Source organism: Meriones unguiculatus, chromosome 12 (assembly GCF_030254825.1).
Source record: "Meriones unguiculatus strain TT.TT164.6M chromosome 12, Bangor_MerUng_6.1, whole genome shotgun sequence".
Lineage (NCBI taxonomy): Eukaryota > Metazoa > Chordata > Mammalia > Rodentia > Muridae > Meriones > Meriones unguiculatus.
The window spans coordinates 98,078,844-98,103,398 of NC_083360.1; the positions used below are offsets into that span (position 1 = coordinate 98,078,844).

The following is a 24,555-nucleotide window of genomic DNA, read 5'->3' on the forward strand; positions in this document are numbered from 1 at the left end:
TGGGTCATCTGGTAGGTCTGCTTTTAGCTTTTTGAGAATTCCCTTCACTGACTTCAGGGTGGCTGGGACAGTTTACAGTTCCACCGACAGTAAATGAGGTCCTCCTTTCCTCACTTTCATGCCAGCCTTTGTTGTCAGTTGTTTTTTGTTGTTGTTGTTTTGTTTTGTTTTTTGTTTCGTTTTGTTTTGTCATCTTTAAAAAATTTTTAACCATTCAGACTGGGGTAAGACAAAAATCTCAAAGTAATTTTATTTGCATTTTCTTAATTTCTAAGGATGTTGATCAACTTTAAAGATTTTTAAACCATATTTTTGGTTTCTCCTTAAACAGAAGACCCAAACACAAGAGCACATAATTATGCCATTTTCTGTATGACAAAGATGCCAGAAAAATCCACTAGATAGAGACTGGCCTTCAACAAATAATGCTGGAAAAACTGATGTTAACATGTAGAAGAATGAAATTAAATCTACCACCCTACATAAAACAAACAAAAACTCCAGTGGTTGGAAGACCCCACTGTGAAGCTTGAAATGATGGATTTGCTGGAAGAAAACATAAGGACCCTCTTACAAGATTTAGGACTTTTCGGACGGGACTCTATTTGCTCAGGAATTAAAGCCAACGATTAACAAATAGGAACTCATTAAACTTTGCTTCTGTAAAGCGAAGGAAAGAATCAGGTGAAGAGGAGGACCACGTGGTATGAGAGTACCTTTGGCAGCTGCAGTCAGACAGAGGATTAATATCCAGAAAATACAAAGAGCTCAACAACCAAGAAAACAACCCAGTTAAAGAATGAGCTGTGAGTCTAGATCTTTAAAAATATTTATTTTTAATTTTATGTGCGTGATGTTTTGCCTGCATGTATGTAAGTGTGTCACATGTGTATCTGGCGCCTGTGGAGGACAGAAGAGGGTGGTGGATCCTCTGGACCTGGAGTTATGGTTCGCTGTGAGCCTGCGTATGGTGCTGGCCATGGCCCCTAGTCCTCTGCAAGAGCAGAAAGTTCTCTGTGCTGAGGAGCCATCTCTTCAGTTCCCACACATAACTTTTAAAAATCATAAAACTCTGCCCCTGATACTTGAAGTTTCACAGATATATCAATACAAAAGCCATCAAGTTCATCCCTCACAGTCTCCCAAATCTTAACAGTTCCAACACTGTTCAAAATTCCAACGTCTCTTCCGAGACTCAAAACAAAACCTTAAACGTGCAAAACTATAGAAAAACATTCACGTGTCGGCATTTTTATGTGGGTTCTTATACCTCTACCTCCCTTCCAGCCCTTATTCTAACCCCCAACACTAGGTATAAGACAAAAAAGGTTAGAGGGGAAAGGGAGCGTAGAACCCTTTAGACTACTTCCTGATGATCAGGGTCACCAGACAAGTCCATTCTTCTTTTTCAACTTCTCATCAAACCACAACAACAGCCACCGGGAGTGGCAGGGGGAGCAGCAACCCTCTTCTTCGAGAGCCCCTGGACCCTCTCGGGGCTCTGGCATTTATCCCTTCTCAAAAGTTCCCAGAATTTCCAATGTCAACTATCCTCAGCTGGCAAAAATCACGATCCTGCTAGTGCTTGAGGCAAATCATAACCACCTGCTGTGAAGCAGCCTCTTTTCCCACACCTGGGATTAAAACAAAAACATATTCATATAACATAATGTTTTTTTTTTTAAAGAAACAAAAACTCTCACTACATACACACTTCCAATACTCAGTGGCACAGAATAAACATTTCCATTTAAAAAAGGAGGGATGGGGACATAGCAAGGAAAGTTTGGGCCAAGAAGACCCAAACTCAACAGGACAAACACCAAACCCTACAGCTCCAAGTCCAGAATCTAAAGCCCTTGGCAGCACCAGCCTTGTGTAAGCCTGCCTTTCCAACACTTCATCTGCAGTGCATTTGACCTTTCTGGGAGCCATCTTCACTCCATGGTTTTAGCTTTCCTCACAAAACATCCAGTCGTCCTGGTATCTCCAACATGGTGGGGTCTCCATGGAAGCATATTATATTCTTGCAAGAAGAAGTACCGATGATGATAATGCCGAGTTGTGCCAGCTCAAGATGTCAGCTCAAGATGTATGTAGCAAGGCCCCTTCTGTGACAGCTATAGTGGCTTCTTTGCACCGTGGTGGCTCGGTCTGAGAGAATGGCACCCCAGGTGGCTATTTTCAAATGAAACCCATCAACGGCATTCTCAGTTTTAATTGTCTATGTAGAAGTCTTCAGTGGGTAGTATCTTGCCTCAAGGTGCCTTTACCATCAACAGCACAAAGTAGAAGTTTTCTCCTTAGTTGTACTAATGTCTTTCAAAGTTCTAGCTGCTTTCTCTGCATCCTCCTTGTTTGTAACCTTAACCTTGTTGATGCTCCTGGCCTTGCTAAGTTGCACATTTTCCAGACCTGTTTGCAGTACTTGCTACTCTTTCTCACTGTAAACCTGGAAGAGAGCAGTGAGCAATAACAATGACAGTCTAAATTCTAGTCTGTCTTGAAATCTCCTCCATTAAACAGATTAGTTTGTTACTTTTGAATTAAGCCTCATCCCAGTTCTCAGGATGTGGGCCAGATTCTTTGCCACAATGCACACGGAATGGCCTCTAGCCAAGTCACTGATAGAGTTCTTGATCCCTTCTGAAACCTCATGAGCATAGCTTTGTCTACATTCCTATTGGTATTCTGATTTTTCCCAACTCCCCTTGCTTATGGTATTTTAGGGCTTCATCCTACAGCTCCAAACTTGTGTTTGATCTCCCCAAACTAGCTCCAAAGGCTTGTAAACCACAATTCCTTTCACAAGCCAACTCCAAAGGCCTACCAACCACACCATCAGGTTTATTACCGAAAAGGCCTCACTGTTTGGCACTAATTTTCTGTATTAGTTACTTTTCTTACTGCTGTGCTAAAATGTCTGACAAGAGCCAGCTAAAGAAGAAAGGCTTTGTTTGGACTCACCTTTGGGGAGTATCGTTCACCCCAATATGGAAGACATGGGATGAGAGTAGCTTTAGTCGTGGCAACAGGATCACGAGGCAACTAGTAACATTGCATCCACGGTCAAAAAGCGAGAGAAACGATGCTGCTGTTCTGCTCCTTTTCTCCTTTTCATCCATCTAGGACCCTAGCCCACGGGATAGGGTGGCACAGCCTTGGGGTAGGTTTTCCTCCTTGGTTAAATCGCTCTGGAAATGCCCTCAGAAACGTGCCCAGAAGTGTATCTCCGAGGTGACTGTAAATCAGCCAAGTTGTTAGGAGATATTACCCACCACACTTATATAATGATAGCCCTTGACTATATCATGTGTTTTTTCTTTCTTTTTTTATTGTTTTATTTTTTACAATGTATTTCATCTTATATCCCAGTTGTAGCTCCCTCCCTCATCTTCTCCCAGTCCCACCCTCCCTCCCAAATTCCCCTCTCCCCTTCCCCTAATCCACTGAAAGGAGGAGTTCTCCTCCCCTGCCATCTAACCCTAACTTATCAAGTCTCATCGGGACTGCCCGGATCCTCCTCCTCTGTGGCCTTTATATCATGTATTTTAAAAAGCGTCTGGAAGAACAGAAACAACAGTTATAGAGTTTAAGTGAAGTCATGTATGCAGGTGGACAAAGGTACTTCTGGAAGCTGCAAGGTTAATGAGTGAAGAGCCTGCTGCCAGGAGGGGTTACTGCCCTATCAGTTGCTGCCACAGTGGTTGCCAGTGCTGCTGGCTGCATGGCAGGGCTACACGGCAGTACTCTGTGGCTGAGGATACTACATGCTTCAGTTTCAGGACACAAAGAAATCAAGTTGAAACTGAGCTAGGAACCCCCACTCCCACCCCTACCCTCACGCCTGCTGCTCACTGACTTTTGGAGTGCCAAAAGGGGGTTATGCAGAATGTTTGGGGGGAAAATTGCCCCAAATCCTATTTGTTTACAAATTGTCAGTATGCCAAAGAAAAGCACCTGCTGGCACAAGAGTGGCATAAACTACAGTGCTGAAACCATTGGGTTTAAGAACCACCCACAGGAAGGTACCCGTGTTTAATACTGTACGCCAGAATCTGTGGCTGAGGAAGTCTTACGCCATAGTGGGGAGACTTCTTATATTGTTTTCTTAAATGGATACGATGTGCCTGTCAAATTGTTTTCTAAATATTTGTTTTATGCCTATAGATTGCTGTTGCTGTTAACCTCAGTCATAGAGGGAGATTTATTTTTGCAGTGGGCTGTGGCTACTGAAAATATTCATAACCATTAAAGTTGCTGAGAATAAATGTTGTTGTGGCATAGTAGCCCAATACTCAACCCTAAATGGATTAAAATGATCAGACATCTACATCATCTACTATCAGGGTCAGGGAACATTGCAGAAAGAACATAAGACCTAAAGGGTGGAGTAGAGTGTTATGTAGCTGTTTCTTTTGGACTGAAACATTTCTTCCTAGAGGAAGAGAGAGGACTTGACAAGGCACAGGAAGCTCACAAAATTTACAGGACTCACAGTGCTCCAGTCATGTAGTTTTCCTGAGTTCCCAATCATTCTGGAAAGAGCTTCTCAGTGATGCAACTCTCTGAGTCACCCACATTCCAATAGTAACCACTACTGACACTCCTGTAACCAATTCTAGCAACTAATTATTTCAGGGATGGAGAAAGGGTGCCATGATTAAGAATACTAGCTGTTCTCCTAGAGCATCTGAGTTTCATTTCCAACACCCATTCGGCAACTCACAACCATTAGTGACTCCAGCTCCAGGGTGTTTGATGCCCTCCTCTTGACCTTCATGAGAACTAGACAAGCAATTGTCACACAGACATACATATAGGCAAAATACCCATACACATAAACAAACGAATAAATCTCATTAAGTTCACCTAGAGCTGGCTAGATTGTTTCTGCAGTCTTTTCTCAATGTTCTGTCTGGGTAAACTGATATTTGTTTAAGTCTCCCTCCAGAAAATGGTCATGTAAGAGCTAAGATGGTGTTTTCCACTGTGTCAAATGCCATTTTCCATATTTCCTATCCCATAAACTCTTCCACAAAATAACATTGTGCTACTTTCCCAATAAAAGATGACTATTTTTCTACCATTTGACTCAGAAGACCACATGGTTTCTTCAACAATAGAACACAGTGGAGGCGATCTTGTGACAGCCTTTGGCAATTGTTTCAATTCCTGTCTGGTAGAACTTAGCTGTTATGTAAAACTACCTATGTATGTGACTACCTAGAGGTAATGACTACTAGAATCCTAAACTGCGCTAAAAACCATGTGTGATAAGATGCTACACAGAGAGACTCCAGGAGCACCACCGCTCGTGACTCAGAAGCAAAAGAGGCCATTGTATGTCCAGCCTGGAGTAAGCCTTCAGATGTCCAGCCTGGAGAAGCCTTCGGGTGTCCAGCCTGGAGAAGCCTTCTGATGTCCAGCCTGGGGAAGCCTTCTGATGTCCAGCCTGGGGAAGCCTTCCGATGTCCAGCCTAGATACTTTGATGACCCCAACTGCAAGGTCCTCACAAGAACTCTATGGCCTAATCTACTCAAGCCACAAGATCAAGGAAGACAACAGGTTGCAATTTTAGCCACTCAGTTCTGGGGTGGGTTGTGTGTGTGCTTGTTTTTAGATGATCCCTTTGTAATGAGGCTGGTCTGAAGCTTACTTCATGATCCAGGCTGTCCTGGAGTTCACAGCCACCCTCCTATCCCCACCTTCTGCTGCAGCTTCGGGAGTGAGGCTTGGGGCAGTGGATTAAACAGAAGCTGATGTCAAACACAGCCTGTGTTAACTAAAGCACCCTAAGGAGACCTTCCCAAACTGCAGGTGGAGAGCCTCAGCTTTTTTTTTTTTTTTATTTTATATTCCATTTACAGAAGAAATTGTTTAGAAAAAAAATAGGTTCAACTGTTTCAAAGATTTGATTGCCACTGCCAGAGGTAAGCAAGCATTGGCTTAAATAAACACAGCCCTCACAGCTTCGCCAATTAGACAGCATCAGACAAAAATATAATTAGGTTGTACCAGATGTTTTTATATCTTCTTTCTTTTTTTTTTCTTCTTTAAGCTTTAATTTATTATTTATACAACATTCTGCCTGCACACCAGATCTTACTATGGATGGTTGTGAGCTACCATGTGGTTGCTGGGAATTGAACTCAGGACCTCTGGAAGAACAGCAAATGTTCTAACCTCTGAGCCATCTCTCCAGCCCTTGTGTCTTCTTTCTAAAGCCCCCAGTCAGAAGTTCCACTTGCAGTTCCTTAGAGTCCTGACCATCAGAACATTATTTTCCACTCATAGACTTAACGGAGCAGATGTGGCCTCCTTCTGCCCCTACCTTTAGGTTAGGAACGTTGCTCATGCCATCTCTTTTGGTGACCCAGACTGTAGTTCTTGAAAGAGCAAACCCCACTTTTCTTGGGGCTGCTCTCTTATGTAGACATGGAGCTGTAAGAAACCGCGTCTCAGCCAGGACACCCATTTTAATTAAAAATGGCTCCCTCGGCAATGTTGCACACCGTGTAGGCCTAAGCTTTTTGGAAAGCATATGGCGTGCTCTTACTGATCAACACTTAGCAAAGCTATATGTGGAAAGCTTTCCTTAAAGGCTTCCAGTGCACTCAGCGCAAAGCAATGCTTTTAGCCTTGCTGTACTCTGCTTCTTTTTATCCAGCCCATCTGTGATGAAGTGTATTTTGTTAACTCAGAAAACCTCAATTTCTGTAAGACTTTGAAATGAGGCATTAACGTATTTTTAATGTATTGTGCAACATTACGGTTTGGGAGGCTTCTCATTTCTGTTATTAAACAGAAACCCTGACATCTAAGCGTTTCACAAGAATCTATTTTTACATTCATAATCTTTAAAGACGCTTATGTAAAGAAGTACTTTGAACTCTTTTGGTATGATTTTAGCTCAGCCTAAAGCTTAACAATAATGTAATTTGTGAGGGTGGCTGATCCCCACCTGTCAGAGATGCTGGGAGAAGATACATAAATCAGCCAGAATCTCATCTGAGACAGGGTTAGAAATCCATGTGGCTAGCAGTCACTCCTATGTGATCTGGTTTCTTAACACCTTAGCAGGCCCCAGACACTTAGGATTTAGAACTGCAGTGCACCTCCTAAATAGTTTTACTAAACCTCCTTGTGCTGCAGATGGGTAAGTTGAGGACACACGTGCTGACATCCTTCTTTTCCCTGTTGCTTTGCTAGTCAGAAATGTGCTTCCTGGAGCAACAGCGCCAACCGAGAGCTAGTGAGAAACGCAGGGCGTAGGGCAGCGTAGCCGCTCACCTGCGTCAGAATCCGCAGCTTCCAAGTTCTCAGTGAGCAGCAATTGTGTTAACATTCGAAGCTCCCTGCTCCATGCTAACCATTTCCAGCCAGAGCGAAATCAGCTGGACGCAGATTCAAAATCTATATTTTCTAATTCCTAACAAAATCGTATGGCTTGGCTCCTCCAGTCTCTAGTTTCTAGTTAAAGGGGGTTATAATAGCTCCTCTGAAACATCAATATGGCTTAAGTGAAACTGGGGGATGCAGAAAGCAGACTTCCTTCTGAGGATCGCCAAGTAAACCCCTTGGAACAGAAAGGCTAATGCTCCCAGTTTTGTTCCTGCTGCTGACTTAGCGGGCCCACGCTACTTCTGGGGGCAACTCCAGTCTCCGTGAGATGGGAATGCAGCCTTGCCCTAATTTTGCTCCTGACATGTAAAAAAGTTTCCACAGAAGGTTTGACTGGAGATAATATGCTTGTTTTCTTAGAAAACAGGATATGTGTTAAACCCCGAAATGACCTTGAACTTTTAAAAATGAACTGACTTGTGTATCTCAGTCTTAGTCACACAGCACTCAGCTTTCTGCTGGAATGTTCCCACCCCTGAGTGCTTACACAACTCCATTTGGAATTGTTGTAAAGCAGAAGGAATCCTCTGGTTTTATTTATTTATTTATTTATTTATTTATTTATTTATTTTTGTTTAAACATAGGATTTTTGCGCTATTACAAAACTGAATACAAATTAATTTCTTTCTTTGAGATCCCAGAACGACTCAGAGTTTTTGTTCTTAGATTTGAATATGTGTCCATTCTTCTCCCTCCCACCCCCCAACATAGGTCTCTCTGTGTATCCCTGACTGGCTGTCCTGGCTCGCTGTAGCCCAGGCTGGCCTCCAGCTCACAGAGATCCCCCTGCCTCTGCCTCCCGAGCGCTGGGATTACAGGCGTGCGCCACTCTTCCTGGCTTGAATGTGTGTCTGAATTTGAAACCGTGGCTCAAACGCGCGCCCTTGAGCTTCAGGAAGCTGTAGGTCTGTGGCCAGCTGCTATGCCTGTGTGGAAAGCATTCCGCTATGCCAATGGCAAAGTTTCTTCCCATATTTAAGTAGAAAAGTGTAAACATAAGAAAATGATCGTACGGTTTCACGGTGACCCTGCTGCAGACGATAGTGAAACTCCAGGGTGTTTTTGTTTGTTTGTTTGTTTTGTTTTTTTGATTTTTTTTGGGGGGGGGGGATAAGGAACGATACCATTACCTTCCTGAGCCTGAGTGGTCTCTTCAGGACCAATGATGGAATCCTGGGATGAGAGGGACGACCTTTGAACAAATCCTGGTAGGAAAGATGACCCGCCCCGTTCCAGAGGTGGGGAAGTACTGTCTCTTCTGTCTCCGGGAGACTGGAACTTGGTGGTTTTAGCGAGAATGAGTGGGTGCACTGGAGGGTTTCCCAGACTAAGGTTGCGGCTTATGATTTAGCAAACAGCATGCCTGTGCTTTTAACAAGCACAGAAGCATTAGCACAGCTCCAAATGACTCAAGCAAGCTGCTAACTAGTTTTGAAAGTGCTTACCCCATACACAAATATACAAGTTGGCTAATTTCACAAGCCGGTGGCTTTGTCAGACTCGAGAGGTCTTAGAGATGACACCAGAAGAGTTAGAAGCTTTGGAGAGAAGAAGTCTAACATTTCCTGACTGTGGGCATTATGCTATTCTAAATTCCAAAGGTGTTTGCTGTAGACCCCCCCAATAAATAAATAAATAAATAACTTAAATAAATAAATAAATAAAAGATCCTCTTTCCAAAGGCAGGGAGACGAATCAGTCATTTACGACAAGCATAAAGACCTGAGTTTGGATCATGAGTGCTGAGGAAGCAGCCAGACATGGGGACACACATGCCTATAATCCTATCACTGGAGAAACAGAGGAAGGAGGACACCGGGAGCTCAGCAGCAACCTAGTCTAGCTAAGTCAGTGAGCTCCAGGTTTGGTGAGAAACTCTGCCTCAAAAATAAGGTGACCTTATCGACCATTGCTGGTGTCCTTCGCCGTGCACCAGAGGTGGGAAGTATGTCCCTGTTATTGAGGACACCGTGACCCAGAGGACCCGAGCTGGTCTTCCTTGAAGGCGGCCTCCCTGAAGACTAGTTTTTGTGGTGCAATCTTCCTAGGGAGGGGAAAAACAATCCTATGGCTATAATGCCCATAAACAACCAACATGGCACACGAACCCTAAGGGCACAGTAGTGGCACGCCTACCTCAGCAGTAACCAACAGCTCTGTCATAAGGCTTGCTCAACAAGAGGGAAATCAGGCCTTACACTGGAAGCATGCCAACTACCCACGGCTAGTCAAGTCGAGGATCGTACAGGAATGCCTACAGTGGCCACTTTAGTAAAACAGCATAATCCCTAACTACATTCTGAACATTTGTTCCTATACTCACACGTGAGCACAGTCCTCACCCCTCATCACGGAGCCTTCTCTCTGCAAGAAAGGAGATCACTACAGAAGCCACACTGATCCAAATGCAGAGTTGTGAGGTTCAGTCCCAACCGATTCATCTATGACCCAACCCTTGAACCTAAAGCCTAGAGGCCATTTCAGAAATGGAGGGTGGGGAGAGATTATAAGAGCCAGGGGGACAGGAAGTTTGCTGTGAGATTGTTTCCTAGAAATGTTAGAGAAGCCATGCTCATGAAGTCTCATCAACATGCCTGCCTAAATATGAGCTGAGCAAGGATGGTACCAATAGACATGCTAACATGGAAGAGGGAGAGCTAAAAAGGCCTCAACCCCAGACAAAGAACTACAGGCAACCAAGGGATGCCGAGGGCCGGAAGCATCACCTTCCCCAAGGAAAAACGTGTTATTTGGCCATCCAGTACCAAAGGTCAGTCCTGAAAAGACACGCATATAGATTTGTATATACCTATACAAGTAGCATTATGTGGACTAAGCACGTTGCATTTATATATTGGGGGGCACACAGGCGTGTGTGCACACACATGCACACCGCCACCACCAATAGCAACAACAAAAGAGAGAACATGAATTTGGACGAGAGCAGCAGGGCTGGAGTGGGGAATTACATGGGAGGAGTTATAAGAAGAAAGGGGAAGGGGGAAATTATGTAATTGTAATCTCAAAAAAATGAAAGAAATATTAAAAAATAGGGTGTAGAGATATAGCAGAAGACACATTGACCTCTGGCCTCCACACACATATATGCACGCACCAGCACACACAGCAGACAAATACATCGCACACACAAAGATCCTTTAATCTTTGTTTATTTGCTTACTTAATATGAACCAAAGACTGTTGAAACCACTTTAACTAGATACCTACAACCACCTCTAGGGGGTAGCTGCCATTTTCACCTCCACTTCACACACGGGACAGTGGAGTCACAGAAAAATTCAGCAGCTTTCTGAAGATAACTTAGCTGTGATTGGACAGAATGGGATTCTGCTCTATGTTGCATCATAAAATCATTATGTTGGGGTTTTCTTTATACTTAGCGAATACATACATTTTCTGCTTTCAGTGCTAATGAAAATGTTGAGTTCAATGTAGAAATGTGCAGATTCCTAAGGCTCTGCATGTACGACATTTAAACTGCAGCCTGGATTTTTAATTTGATGTCTTTAGTCAGTTATCAGCTAGCATTTTCAGTTCACAAGGGCAAGGAAAGATTTCCTGTTGGGGTCACGGGTTACAAACTACAACTATGACAAGAAAGCTAAACATTATTTCAAACACATCTTAAGGCTGCAATACAAGAAGACCCAAGTACAAATCCCAAGAGCCTGGAAAGGACTTGTCAGAGACTGTTTAAAAGAAATTGGAAATAAATGAATTGTCTGGTGAACAAATGCTTCTCTTCCGTGTTGCTGCATCTTTGGTTAGGGTAATATAGGTAGAACAGTTTCCAGTAGCTAACCTCAGACCCGGGAATCAACCCCCCACCCCCACCTCCACCCCCCAAAAAAAAACACGTTAAAAAGGTAACAAAGCCAAGAGCCCCACAGCCTCCCTCATCTGGAGCCAGAGCGCCCTGGCTGTGCCTCATTGTGCCTGGGCCGTTCCCGCGCTGGCGGCTGCTGTTGCCATGGTGGCAGGGACCCTCCGCGTGGGCTGCCTTCAGTAACCAGCAGCTGCTCTCTGAGAGCACAGGACTGCAGCCGGTTCTGTATGAGCCTTTTCCCCCGGGCTTCGACCTGACCTGAATATTGTTTTGCCATTGAATTTCCTTTTATTATTTATTTTGAGATATCAACTTTCCTTGAACTTTTCCTCTCACAGCGCTGAGGCTGGCAAGGCTACAGAACTTCCCTTCATTTTTGCAAAAATGTTTTTTTTTCCCTTTCAACGATCCTGAGGTATGCCAACACCTTCACACACACACACACACACACACACACACACACACACACTCACTCACCTGTACGTCATTGTCTGAAAGCACAGAGCGAATTTACTGGGTTGATTCATTCCAAGAAGTGCGAAGGTCTAGGGAGTGGCCCCCAAACCTACTGTGACTCCTCAAGAGAGGATACATTCCATTTGCTGTGTAAAAAATCTGAGTCTGGATTAAAAAAAAAAAAAAAAAAAAAAAGAAAAAAGAAAAAAATGACCCTTTAATCACTTTATTCTGGCCACAGTCATAGGATCTGTGCTAAATGCTAAACACGCTCTAATTAACAGTTGCTCATAGCCTGCCCCCTCTTAGTTCCCACGTAGCCTAAATATGAGGAATGGGGAAGTGTAAAAACCATTATGAACTCTGGCCCCTTTCTCACAGGGATGACAGAAAAGAAAAAAAAAACTGTTCTTGAGACAGCCCCAGCGTTCCACTCTGCTCGAGGTAAAATTTGCCTGTTTAGCTTTGAAGACAATTGTAATAATTTAGAAATAAGCCCTGCAGTGCTATTGCTTTGTTTACCAGTTGTTAGGAAAGACTGTCAGAGAAAAATGTTTGTGGGCATGCTCTCCAGAAGGCTGACAGAATCCAGAACTCGCTTGGTATTCCGAGGAGGGCCCGTCCGGCGTCGCCCTGCGCAGCGCAGAATTGCACTGGGAGCCGAAAAAGGGAACACAGTTCTGTAAGCGTGTGTTTACACCGAAGAGCCTGAGAGGCAAAACAACCCCGCATCGCGCTTCATCCCCAGCATCTGGGAAGAATTAATCTGTTGCTACGCCGTACCCAGCAGGGAACTGACAAAGTTGTCTAGAACTGCCTTTGGGCCGTTTGCCTTACTCCAAAGCCTTCTGCCTTAAGGGTCTGGTATTGCGGCTGATTTCAGGAAATCTTTTTTCTTCTTCTTCTTTCCCGAGTGCTAAAACAAGGAGTAGCTTCTGCTTACAATTTCCTCAGTCGTATTCCAAAAGCTGCCAGTCAAACGCCCTCCTCTCTTCTTCCTCTGCATCTAATGCCAGAAACAAACAAACAAACAAACAAACACAAAAAAACAAACAAAACAAAAACCTCTTGAAAGTGAGGCCTATGAAATGCAACAGTGTTTTTGTTTAAAGGTAGTTGTGTGTGTGTGTGTGTGTGCGTGTGTGTGCCTACATGTATGTGTGTGTGTCATGTGGGTGCAGATGCCTATGGGAGCCAAAATTAGGTTTTTCGACCCCCCTGGAACTGGAGTGCTGGGTGGTTGCGGGCACCCCCGCTGTGCGGATGCTGGGCTTCCCAAGCCAGGGCCTCCGCATGCGCAGCAGGAGCCCTGACCACAGTGTCCCTCCTGCCCCGGGCTGTAGGGTCTTTACATAGCTTTTCAATACATATTAGAGTATGTTGTGTTACATTTCAAAACTGTTCAGTGCCAGAGCACTGAAGGTTGTTGTGGGAAACGATCTACCTGCAGTTTCCTGACAAGCTCCGTGCCCTGTTCCTCTAATCGTGACGTTTTGTGACTAATAATTCAGCTCATCCCAGGGGCTCCTCATCACGCGGTGCGGGTTCCCACAGCGCTTGAAAGTCCACATCTCAGGCGTGCAGCGGCCCTTCGCGTGCTGGTGAGAAGCTCGGGGACACAGGCGGACCCTGCTCCTGCTCGTCCCTCCTCACTCAGCTCCTGCTCATCCCTCCTCACCCTGCTCCTGCTGGTCCCTCCTCACTCAGCTCCTGCTGGTCCCTCCTCACTCAGCTCCTGCTCATCCCTCCTCACCCTGCTCCTGCTCATCCCTCCTCACCCTGCTCCTGCTCAGCCCTCCTCACCCTGCTCCTGCTCAGCCCTCCTCACCCTGCTCCTGCTCAGCCCTCCTCACCCTGCTCCTGCTCATCCCTCCTCACCCTGCTCCTGCTCAGCCCTCCTCACCCTGCTCCTGCTCAGCCCTCCTCACCCTGCTCCTGCTCACCCTGCTCCTGCTCATCCCTCCTCACCCTGCTCCTGCTCATCCCTCCTCACCCTGCTCCTGCTGGTCCCTCCTCACTCAGCTCCTGCTCATCCCTCCTCACCCTGCTCCTGCTCGTCCCTGGGGCTTAGCCCACATGCTTTCCAGCTATAGCAGACCATGGTGCCTTCTGCTCTAGGGGCTCGTCAATTAAATACGTGCCCTAGCGCTTCGTGGTGAAAACTGGTGCGTTCTGGAACGGATTCCGCTTACGTGAAGTTTCTGCTCACCAGGAGCTTCCAGGCGGTGAGGGGTCCCAGAGTGGTTAGTACATGTGGGGCTGGCCTGGCCTCACCAGACAGAGGAGAGCTAAGAAGAGTGGGATGGAGAGGAGGGAGGAGAACCGCGTCTTTCGGGAAAGCATCTGGACCGCCCTGGCTGGAAAGCAAGCTGCTGATGGGGCGACTCTGTACGCGGCCCAGCGGGCAGGATAGCCTCTTCGGAAGCGCCTACCGGGCGTCTCAGGCGGGAGGCCCTAACAGAGTACGTTAGCCAGCTGGTTGTCAGCAACAGAAAGGTTATTAGTTACAGTTCCGGAGGCTGAGAAGTTCAAGGTCGGGTCTGGCAAACCCCCTCGTTCTTAGATAATGCCTCTTTGCTGCCGTCTCACATAACAAAATGCGCTTTGTAAGGGGTCCAGTCTCATCCATGATGGCTCCAGTCTCGCGGTCTAATCAGAGGCCTCTTCTCCAGACACTCAGGGAGGGGGTGGCCTCATGAGCCCCTCCCCTTTGCCTTCTGTTATCTGCTTGTGGTCCCTCACGGAGGGGCAGGGCCCCCTGTTTTCGCTAGCCTATGGCACAATTGATTAGTCCAGTCTTGGGCAGGTCTTGGGCTAGCAATCACAGCTGCTGTGTGAACAAGAGCGCAGCTCCCCCAAGGAGTGACAGACACCTTCAGTGATGTAACCTCTGGAAAGGAACCCATGCTCCTGCAAACAGCCCCCCCCAAGCCTGTGAGAAACCCTGCTAAAACACAATGGGTCACACAAAAAGAAGTAGGAAGGGGACTGATTAATAAAAGAATCATGATAGTGGGAGGGAGCAATAGGGAGTAATGGGGTGATATACATTATAAAAATATACATGGTATACATATTATAAAATATCTGCATGTATGAAAATGTCATATGAAACACATTACTATGTGCATTGCTAATGCACATAGTAATGTGTTTCATATGACATTTTGGAAGGCATCCCTTCCACTCTCATAGAGTGATATCACATGTCACTACACCACCACACAGGACATTAGGATGTGATGATAGCACATGTCACCCACCACACGGAACATTAGGCTGTCATATCTTGTGTCACTATAACGCCACACAGAACCTTAGGATGTGATATCACACAGAACATTAGGTTTTAGCACAGAAGCGCAGGAGGAATGCAAACATGAGTCTAGAGCTTGTTCTCTTCCTGGCTTCCCACCCAGTCAGCCGGCGCCCTGAAGGACACATTTGTCTCTCACTTTGTCCACCTGACCAGAGATCTGGCTTTGCGCAGTGCTGCCTAGGCAGATGCTGGATGACACAGGATTCATTTCCAGGTGTGCTTTCTTACGGGAAATACTCTTGAACCCGGTGTGCAATCTAGTGTGTTTTCAAGCAAAGCTCAGCAGCAGTCTGTTGCAGAGTGTGCAGTGAGGCCTTGGTATTCTGCAAGAACAGAGACTCCTGAGTCTGAAGTTTCTAAGAGGGCCAGACATGGAGCCTCTTGTAAGTCTGCAATTCCAGTTGTGTAGCTAGAAGCGTGACATACAGACTATGTGACATTAACCTTTTTGTATATCTCATGACTCTGAGATGTGACTATTGTATCACCTCTTAGTCACCTCACTTGAAGCATGAAAACTCCATTAATTTGGTAATATACACACATATATGTATATATATATTATATATATATATAAATATATCACATAGTTCAATGCCGTCTGGTAGGTGTTCAATAACTCACAACTGGAGTTGAATCTTAATATGTGCAAATCTCAGGCCTGCAAATCTGCTTACTCACTGAGGCTTGCTTCTAACTCCAAGTCCACAGGCCAGTGTGGGCACAGTGGCCCCTGAGAGTCACCTGGCATGCTCCCAGCTGAGCTCAACAGCTTCTGGTTTCGCTTCTGATGCTGTAAACCTGTCATTTCGTGGCCTGTATAGCGGTGTGTTTCATGTACCAGTAAAGGGATGGATCAGGGTGTGTAAAATGGTCCCTGAGCATTCTACAAAAGTTCTGTCTGTCTGTCACTGTCTAAGCCAGCTGCCAACATTAATGACATCAATGACTATGCGGTCATGCCAAGCTCTTCCCTTCTGCTTCTGCTTCACTAGAATTGTGGTCTCCATCTAATTCTGAAACAATCTTGTCTAGGAGATAATGCTAAATTCTTGCTGAACCCACCATTTGTTAAGCCTGATATGATGCTAGATGACAGAATCTCAGCCCCACAGCAGGTGGGGCTCTTTCAAAGTAAGGAAGCGCTGAGGTTGACTTCTCCACTCTGTATCACACCGAGGCTCATCTTGTGTCCAAGGGTGAGCACGGAGTGTCCTCGTCGTCTCTGAGTCATGTCAGCCCATCACTTCCTGCAAGTGAGCACCCCCCTGTGTCTAATAGGTATTGACCCAGTTAGCTTTGTACTCTCACAGGGAGTGAGTCAGAGAGAGATGCCATATGATACGGTCAGCATTCTGGATGAAGCTGGGAATGTGGAAGAGGGATGATACATCTGTAAGGAGCCTTCCCAGAAAAGTTGCTATTCTATTTGGTTGCTAAAAGTTCTGTTTGGTTACTCAACCTACTTTTATTTAGGGACTCCACCACTTCAATATGTTACCCATAAGTAGTTAGGGGGGGCCACTACTACACAATGGAAAAGAAATGGTTCATGTAGAGAGAGCTTTGCATGAAAAGGAGCTTTTCAATGTCTTTGCCGAGTAATAACACATGATTTTCCATTCATATTTCCTTGGCCCAAGTAAGTCATAGGGCCCTGCTTAACTGGAAGTGAAGCACGAATAACGGTCGTTAGGAAAAGAGTTGGCTGTTAGTCAGCAGTGGTGTCTACCAGACCGAAGTCACGGTGAACTAGGGATGGGATAGGCACCATAGTGATACATGCCCAGGGAGATGGAGAGGTAAAAGGAGTCCAGGCTAATCCACAGGGGCAGCGGTGACGGAGACAAAGAAAGCTGAAGGAGCAGAAAATTTCCCAGGAAAATGACGAGGAAAACACACAGGCAGGTGCTCAGAGGCACTTTCAGTGTTAGGGCCACGCGTGCTTGATCATCCAGTGACTCGCTGAATGCCCGACCCTGCTCAGAACAGTAGCTAAAAACCCAAGTGTGAGGCCTGCGGAATTGGGAGGCACTGGCGTTTGGAGCATGCCACGTGACAGTACCAAGTTGCAGTCAGGGTTTCTGATCTGAACAAGTTAAGGCTAAAGATGGATGGAAACAAGACTTTCCAGCCTTTTCCCCCCCGGGGAAAGCTAGCAGAAGCAAAGCAAGATGTCAAGGAGAGGCCTGCTGGGGGTCTGGGCCACAGAGACCTTCTTAAGGTCGGGCAAAGTCTGAGCCCTGGGCATTGATCAGACCAGAAGCTTGGTCCCTCGTGGGCAACAGAATCCCTGAAGCTCATCTCTTTGCCTCTGTAGTGGTGTGAGAACGCACTGCCCCCAGGCTTGTATGTTTGAGTACTTGGTCCCCAGTTAAAAAGAAGAAACAAATATGAAGAGTCTTTGCATACTTGGCATACATACAGGGTATGGAGGCTTTTTAAGATGTAGTCATCTAAAATTAGGTTTCGCAATTCAAATGTAGAGAGAGGCGCTAGGTTCGGTGTTTTACATACATATTTTATTTAATTATCCACAACCATTAGAGGCGGGTACTATTGTTATTTCTGTTTTATAGGTGAGAAATCCCAAGCTCACAGACTGTCTAACCAAACTCTGACTCAAACAGCTGACTGGTAAATGGAGAGGCTGCCGTCAAGCTCACATCTATGCGGATATCATAGAATGCCCTTGTGTTAGCCAGCTTCCTGTTACTGCAACAAAAACAGCTGAGAAAACCCACTTAAAGAGAAGAAAGGTTTATTCCGGCTTGGGGCTTTAGAGTTTGCAGTTGGTCTGGTTGCTTTTGAGTCTGTGGTAAAGCTGTAGAGGAGTGTGTGGGAGAAGCTGCTCAACCTGACACATCGGGAAAGCGAAAGAGCTAAGATAGCTCCCAACATCCTTTGCAACACCTCCAAGACCTCGTAGAGGGCCTCTTTCCATCACATTTCAGCAGTTATAAGCTAGGGACACAGTCTAACATTTGGGGGGATGTTTGGGTCCTAATCAGTACCTTTGTGGCCCAGCTAAGTACTATGACTATAGGAAGACAGTCTAAGGTTGATAGTGTGAGAATTCTGAACGCTTGTGAGGTAACTCAGTTTCTTCAAGGCACAGAATTGTCTTGGACCTGACGCTCCTTCCAGGTGCAGCAGATTGGGGTGACTTTGCTTCAGTTACTCACATGCCCCTATGGAAAAACATGCCCTGTGTGGCACGTCCTTGTGGTTGGACACTTTCGGGTGACCCCTCTTAACTCTCAGAGTATAAACCGCCCGACGCTCCGAATGAAGCCGTCTATTGCATGAGACTTCAGTCTCGGTTTCAGGCCCCGCTCTCCTGCGTTCAACCTCTCCAAGTAGAGCAGCGACACGTGAGCACGCGCTTTTCCCCAAAGACCCAACGTCCACATGTGTTTTGCTTAAAACTTTCAGCTGTGTCTTCATTCACTGGCTGCAGAGGTCAGTCTGGAGAGCAGCCCCTGAGGGGTCTTAAGGCTGAGATTGAGAGGAGGCTGCTGCCCACGCCCATGCCCACACCCATGAAGCAGTGTGCAACCCCAAGTTCTGCTGCTCCACAAACTGGGCCTTGTCCCACAGCCCTCAGATTCCTGACAAGAGCCCCAAGCAGGACACATTCCCTACTGGGTGGGGGAAGAATTCCAAGCATTCTTCAGCCACAGTCTTCCAAGAGTCCTAAACTCCAGCGGGATGGAAAAGAAAACAACCAGAAAAGCCGCCTTCATTTCTGGTGTTCGGAATCAATCTCTCCAAGTTATGAGATGGAAAAACAGAGAAGGGGCTGGGAATCATAAATTCATCACAGATGCTCCGGCCTGTGCTGTTTTCGAGTTTGACCTTTATCGTTGGCAGTACGAGGCTGTATCAGCTATACTAGGTAACTAGAACAGCCCAGATGTTTGCATGAGCACTACCTCTTAGCAGCACGGCACAAATGTGCTCCTTTCGAAGTGAGTGTATATTTCGCAATGCTTTACTATTAGACGATCTCTCCTTTACCAGAGAACCAAGAAAGGCTTCGTGTTTTGTTATTTCTCTTTTGTTAAGGAGAAAGCTGAGCTGAGAAGGGAGGTAACTTGCTCACTGTGGAACAGTTGGGAGGAAGGGCCAGCTGTGATTAGGTCTTCTGATTTCCCTCTAGGATGACTCGCCCAAGCCTTCCATTATGGCATCACAGATGCTGCAGGGTGGCCAGCAGCCAACAGTCCAGTAAGAGGGTAACATCTCCCTCCCAGAGAGGGACGCCAGTGAGAGACTGGTGCTTTGGAAGGTCAGGCTAGGGCTGGCCCGGATTGCTGGCTAGGGCACAGAGTCAGTATGCCCCACAGAGTCAAAGGATAAACCGGGAACAGTAACCAACAAGGAAGGAAGCTGCATCAAAAAGCCAACTTACAACCAGTGATACCAACCACAGCCAAGGTAGGCTGTGAGCACCTTCCAGTGTGTCATGAAATGTCTTTTCTCCGAATCTCAGTGGCTAATGGCTCACGTTCTGGATTTGTGTGTGCACGTACTTGTGTGTGTATGTGTATGCTTTGTCATTGAAAGGTACTTACTAATTGCTAAGAGTGAGTAGTATTTGGCATTCACACAATTTTAACAAATAGCTGGAGTTTAGTGAGAACCTAACTCGGAATTCGCCTGTCGAGGCACCGCTTGGTGATGCTGGTGAGATTTCTATTATAAACTATGTGGTTGTGACAGCCTCGGCTTTGGGGTCGTTGGCCTTGTTCTTGGCGTCAGCGTGAACTGAGTTGGTTGTGCTTGTCAGTGGCTTCTACTGATAGTTCATCATAAATTCCACTTCTTCGCTCTCCGCCGTTATCTATACTTGGTTTGAAATAGACTGTTTGGTTAGCCCTACGGTAGGAAAGTGGTGCGTACACACACTAAATTGACATCACTTGTGGCTTACAAAGTTTCGAAGCAATAATTTCACGCAAATTCAGATTGCAGTGTACACAGAAACCACCCATGCCAATAGTACGGAGAAAGATGTTCATGATAGCCACAAAATGTTTTATGCACAGTTTATTGCTATCCTTGAAAAGCAGAAAGGGGTGGGGGAGGTGAATCTTGGAGCCCTTCATCCCTTCTAGGTAAACCTCAGTCAAAAAAAAAGTTTGAAAAATCCTTGAGCGGATATGTCAAACTCGGTTCATTTCAGTGACCTGAAAAGAACTGAAGCGACAGAAAGAGTGAAAATTTGAAGGAAGCCTGGGGGGCAGAAGTTGGAGAGATTTCCGATGCTGAAGAAATGATGTCTGTGGTGTCATTTCAGACCTCATTTCTGCGGCCTCAGGCATGAATTACCAAGGGGCAGCTAAAGGGGACATGCTCCACGGTCTACACGGTAGTGTCATTTGCACATGCTGAGAACACCCTTCCAGGGACAGATGAGGGCTGAAATCCAGGTGTCCCTTACTGCTCATGAACCCTGGGGTCAGAAAAAAAAAAAAAAAGTTCTGTAATTGTCTGCCTCCACAGGGTGTCCTTAAGCAAATGGTTTTTAAGGTGCCTATATGTGAAAATCGTGGCCCTTGAGATACTCAGAAACCCCGATGGTGCTGCTTCTGGAGTGCACCCAAAGCGGAGTTTCTGCTCCCACTTAGAAAACATAGTGGAGTTATGTTATCGAGAGTTTTAAAATATAAAAATGCAGGACAGTCTGACGGTGCTCTTACATTTCTGGAAAAGCCAGGACACAGGAGTAAAGAAGCAAGTACAAAATGAGTTCTTCTATCTTGACATGCCACCGAGAAACCCTGCCCGCAGGTACGAGGAGGGGGAGGGGGAACCGCAAAACATGAACCCGTGGAGAGGGGCCTTCTCAACCTGAGACTCTTTGAGTTTGAATTCAGGCAAAAGGAAATTGTTTCATCTTAGTAATTAAAAGCGCCTTAAATTAACAGGGCTAAAGCAGAGCCACTGTCCTCTTCAAAAAGCACTGTTGTAAATCTTTCCTAAAGATTTACACAACTTAACCATATTTTATTATAGGTGTTATACCATGATTAATCATTGAATGCGCCAATTAATAAAATAATATTTACTGTTCTGAACAGTATCTCTGATGACATAGTTTGGCTGCTAAAAGTTACGCTAGGAGAGATGAGCTGACATTATTTGCAAACATTTTACTCTCTGGGTTGCCATAGTGTTCCAGAATTCACATTTTGAAAACGATCAGTGGTTGTTAATTGGTTTACTCTGCAACCGAGGAGTAGCCTGTGTCTCTGACATGCCGGCTGGGATCCAGCCAGGCTATGTGATTAGCAGCCTACAGTGGCTATTGTTTTTCTCAGTTCTTAACACGCGTGTAAAGGCCTAACACAGAACTCGTATGTTTTTGAAGAATAAAGGCAAGATACAGATGAAATATGAGGCTATAGTAAAAATAATATTCAGTCCTGTCTTTCTTCCAAGAAACAGTAGTGTATATTGCTTTGTTTCCCTTTTTGATTTGTAATTGAGGCTAGCATTAGAGGATAATGAAAACAATAATAGCGCCTTAGACTTATAATCTACATTCATACACTGTAGCTTATTTGAGTTCTAAAATAAGTCATTTGTGTTCACCATATTTCCTAGAAGTCAGTCTTTGTTTTAAAAAATATGATAATTTTATTATCAGTAAAAATGTCAAGAGATACATCCCACAAAAGTAAATTAAATTGGTAAAGTACATAATTGATTTCAAGGTTGAATCCCGATCCATCCCTTACCTTCATATTGTCTTTATGTACAAGATGGCTACACTTTGATTACACACGTATTTGCTACTTTAAAAGAACTTATTGTGTTTTAAATCTATTTTTACTTACAAAAAAATGTTTTCACATCCTTGATGATTCATTATTTTAAGTTGTAGACTTTTAAAAATTTATTAAAACCATATTAGACTCTACAGAAAAGACTGAACACAGCCCGGCTCCAGCCCTGTCTGCTCATTGCAAAGTGCATGCTTTCCATTTTATTAGCACATTCTCTGAACTGCATGGTAGCCTTTTTCTAAAAAACAAAACAACCCGCTTGGCTCTCTTGATCCTGAAATAATGGGAAATTAACTTAAGTCTCACATCTTTGTTGTACATATCAGTCAGAGTCCTCTTAGCTGGTTCTGCTGGCTTTATAACCACATAAAGTGAAAAAAGCTTGAGAATTCTAGAATTTATCCAGAAAGCCAACATAGCATTAACCTGAAGCCAGGTCAGGTATGTGTGTGTGTGTGTATACACGTGTTCTTGCACTATAAATCTGAGTTACAAGACCTCCACCTTAGTAAACTTTATGACTTGGCTATTTTTTTTCTCATCCTAATTATGGTTTCCCTCACTTCTGCTTCTCACAGTTCTTCCCCGCCTCCGCTCCCAGCCAGATCCACTCCCTTTTTTTAGAAAAAAAACAAAAACAAAACAAAACAAAAAAAATGCTTCTAAGGGATAATAATGAAATAAAATAACATAACATAAAACAAAATTTAACATCAGAATTGGACAAAAGCAAACAGAATAAAAAGAGTTTCTTGCTATTGTTTCAATACTCGGTTTTATACTTTAGTATTCTATTTTCTTTTTTTCTTCTGTCATATATTATATATGTATTATATATATTATATAATGTATGTATGTATATACTCTCTTCTCTAATTGGCTCTCCTAACACTCTAGTTTCTTATCATTAGGTTCTACTAGGAATCTAGTTCCTGAAGGAAGGGCCATAGGTAATTCAGTGCTTCTTTTATTACAGAAGGTGTTTTGTAAATTTCTCAACACTATTAAAATATTGAGGTAGAGATTCACAATACAACATTCAAAATAGTATTAAACCCCAGTCTACTACCACATAAGTGTCCTGTCAGCTGGCTAACAACCAGAAGTTAAGCCACAGCTAGGGTGAGTCCTGGGCTATGTTCTAGGCAGAACACGCTGATAACAGCAATCCCTGATCACGCTTTTCTATTGTCCCATTCCAAATTAAAGAAAAAGAACTTGAGAAAGCTCTTCTCATCAGATGTGGAAAGGTTGCCCATCCCTATGACTTTTGTAAACCCAGGAAGACCCAAAAGGAAAGCAAACCTCCTTTATGGACCCTTCAAGGGGTTAGGAGAGGTCATCAGCTAAGGGAAAAGTAGTCCAGCTAGTGATCTGCTCCTGAACAAAGGCTTCCCAGAATTACCCACTGCCACCTGAAGGCAGAGCCTGTCTCCTCTGTCTTCTACCTCACCCCAACAACACTCTTCCATATTACTTTCCTTGAATTATTGAATTTGAGGATGTGAGAGCTATAGTACAGAGAAAAGGGAAAATGAAGAGGTCCCCTACAGATCATGAGTTCATCTTCCTTCCCTCTTCCTACACACGGCTAGCCTGTGACGTGGGGTGGGGGCCCAGGAAGGAGAAGGGAGGTGCAATAAAGAGACAGAGGACTTGATTTTTAGCATCATCACCATCTTCTTCTTGCCTGTGAGTAGCCATTGTGCTTCACCTGTAGGGTAGGGAAAATAACACGTTGCCCTGCTGTCTTCCCAAGGTGCTGGCAAATAATAAACAGGATAACACAAATGAAAGCACACGAAACCCCGAATATATGTAAGAGAGCATGGCTAACAGGATAAGTCAGTGAAGGTGCCCTCTAACCACATAAATTCCATTCAGTTGACAAGACTGACAATTGGAAGTTCGCACAGTTTATATGTAGAAAATCTGGCTTTCCCAGAAATGTTGGTGGGCCAGCCCTGCTGTTGTTATTTGAGAAGGTAGAATTTTTATGGGCATAAAGCACTAAAAACATGTTTATTTTCCATCTGAAAGAAGACCCATCACTTCTGTATAAATAGGAATTGGATATCAAGAAAGACTGTGCTATATAAATGGGGGAGGGGCCTAGAGGAGAGACACAAATGAAATGGGAAGGACACACATGCTGGCTTCAGATTGCTCTGCTCTAGAAGGCAGCTCAGGGGACAACAGCATGGAGTTCTTAGATGAAGTGATCTCTCAGTTTCCTCAAGTGAAAATCTGAAGCGAATGTGAGAGAGGCCGTGGCTTAGCAAAGGGAGTATTTTCCCGAGATCAGGTTGGTTTCTGCTTCTTTAGGCAAAGACCCTTGTTCCTGGAAATAGTTTTGACAGTCAAGAGGCTGGATTGCTGTTTAGGAAGGGTGTGGAAGGCATACATACATTCTGAGAGAAATCTAACTCCACGACAAAAGAGGGCTAAGGCAGCTGCCTCCTTAATAGGATGAGGAGGTCCGTGCCCTTCCCAGCCAGCACGCGTGTACTAAGAGGGTGATGATGGTGGTTCTCTCTTGCTCAGAGCTGTTACAGAGCTTCGTGGTGCTGCTGGAGTCACACCTTCATGTCCGCTTCATGTGGGTCACTGTTGTTGCCCACTGCACCCGTCTGTGAGCAGATGTTTTTAACAGTAGCTACAAAACACAAGTGGCATTGAAGAGGATGTCAATGGATTCCATTTTGCAGACAGCTCATAATGAATACACTGACG

The 24,555-nt window shown here is 44.9% G+C and overlaps 1 long non-coding RNA gene across 1 annotated transcript; it reads right to left on the bottom strand.

Annotated features, from left to right (window-relative positions):
* Nucleotides 1-404: 404 nt before the first annotated feature.
* LOC132646691 (uncharacterized) lies at nucleotides 405-11,847 on the bottom strand. Its single transcript, XR_009584941.1, has 3 exons — nucleotides 11,731-11,847; nucleotides 2,968-3,241; nucleotides 405-2,452 (listed from the first exon to the last, which is right to left on the bottom strand). It is a non-coding gene; the product is annotated as an uncharacterized LOC132646691 (long non-coding RNA).
* Nucleotides 11,848-24,555: the final 12,708 nt, after the last annotated feature.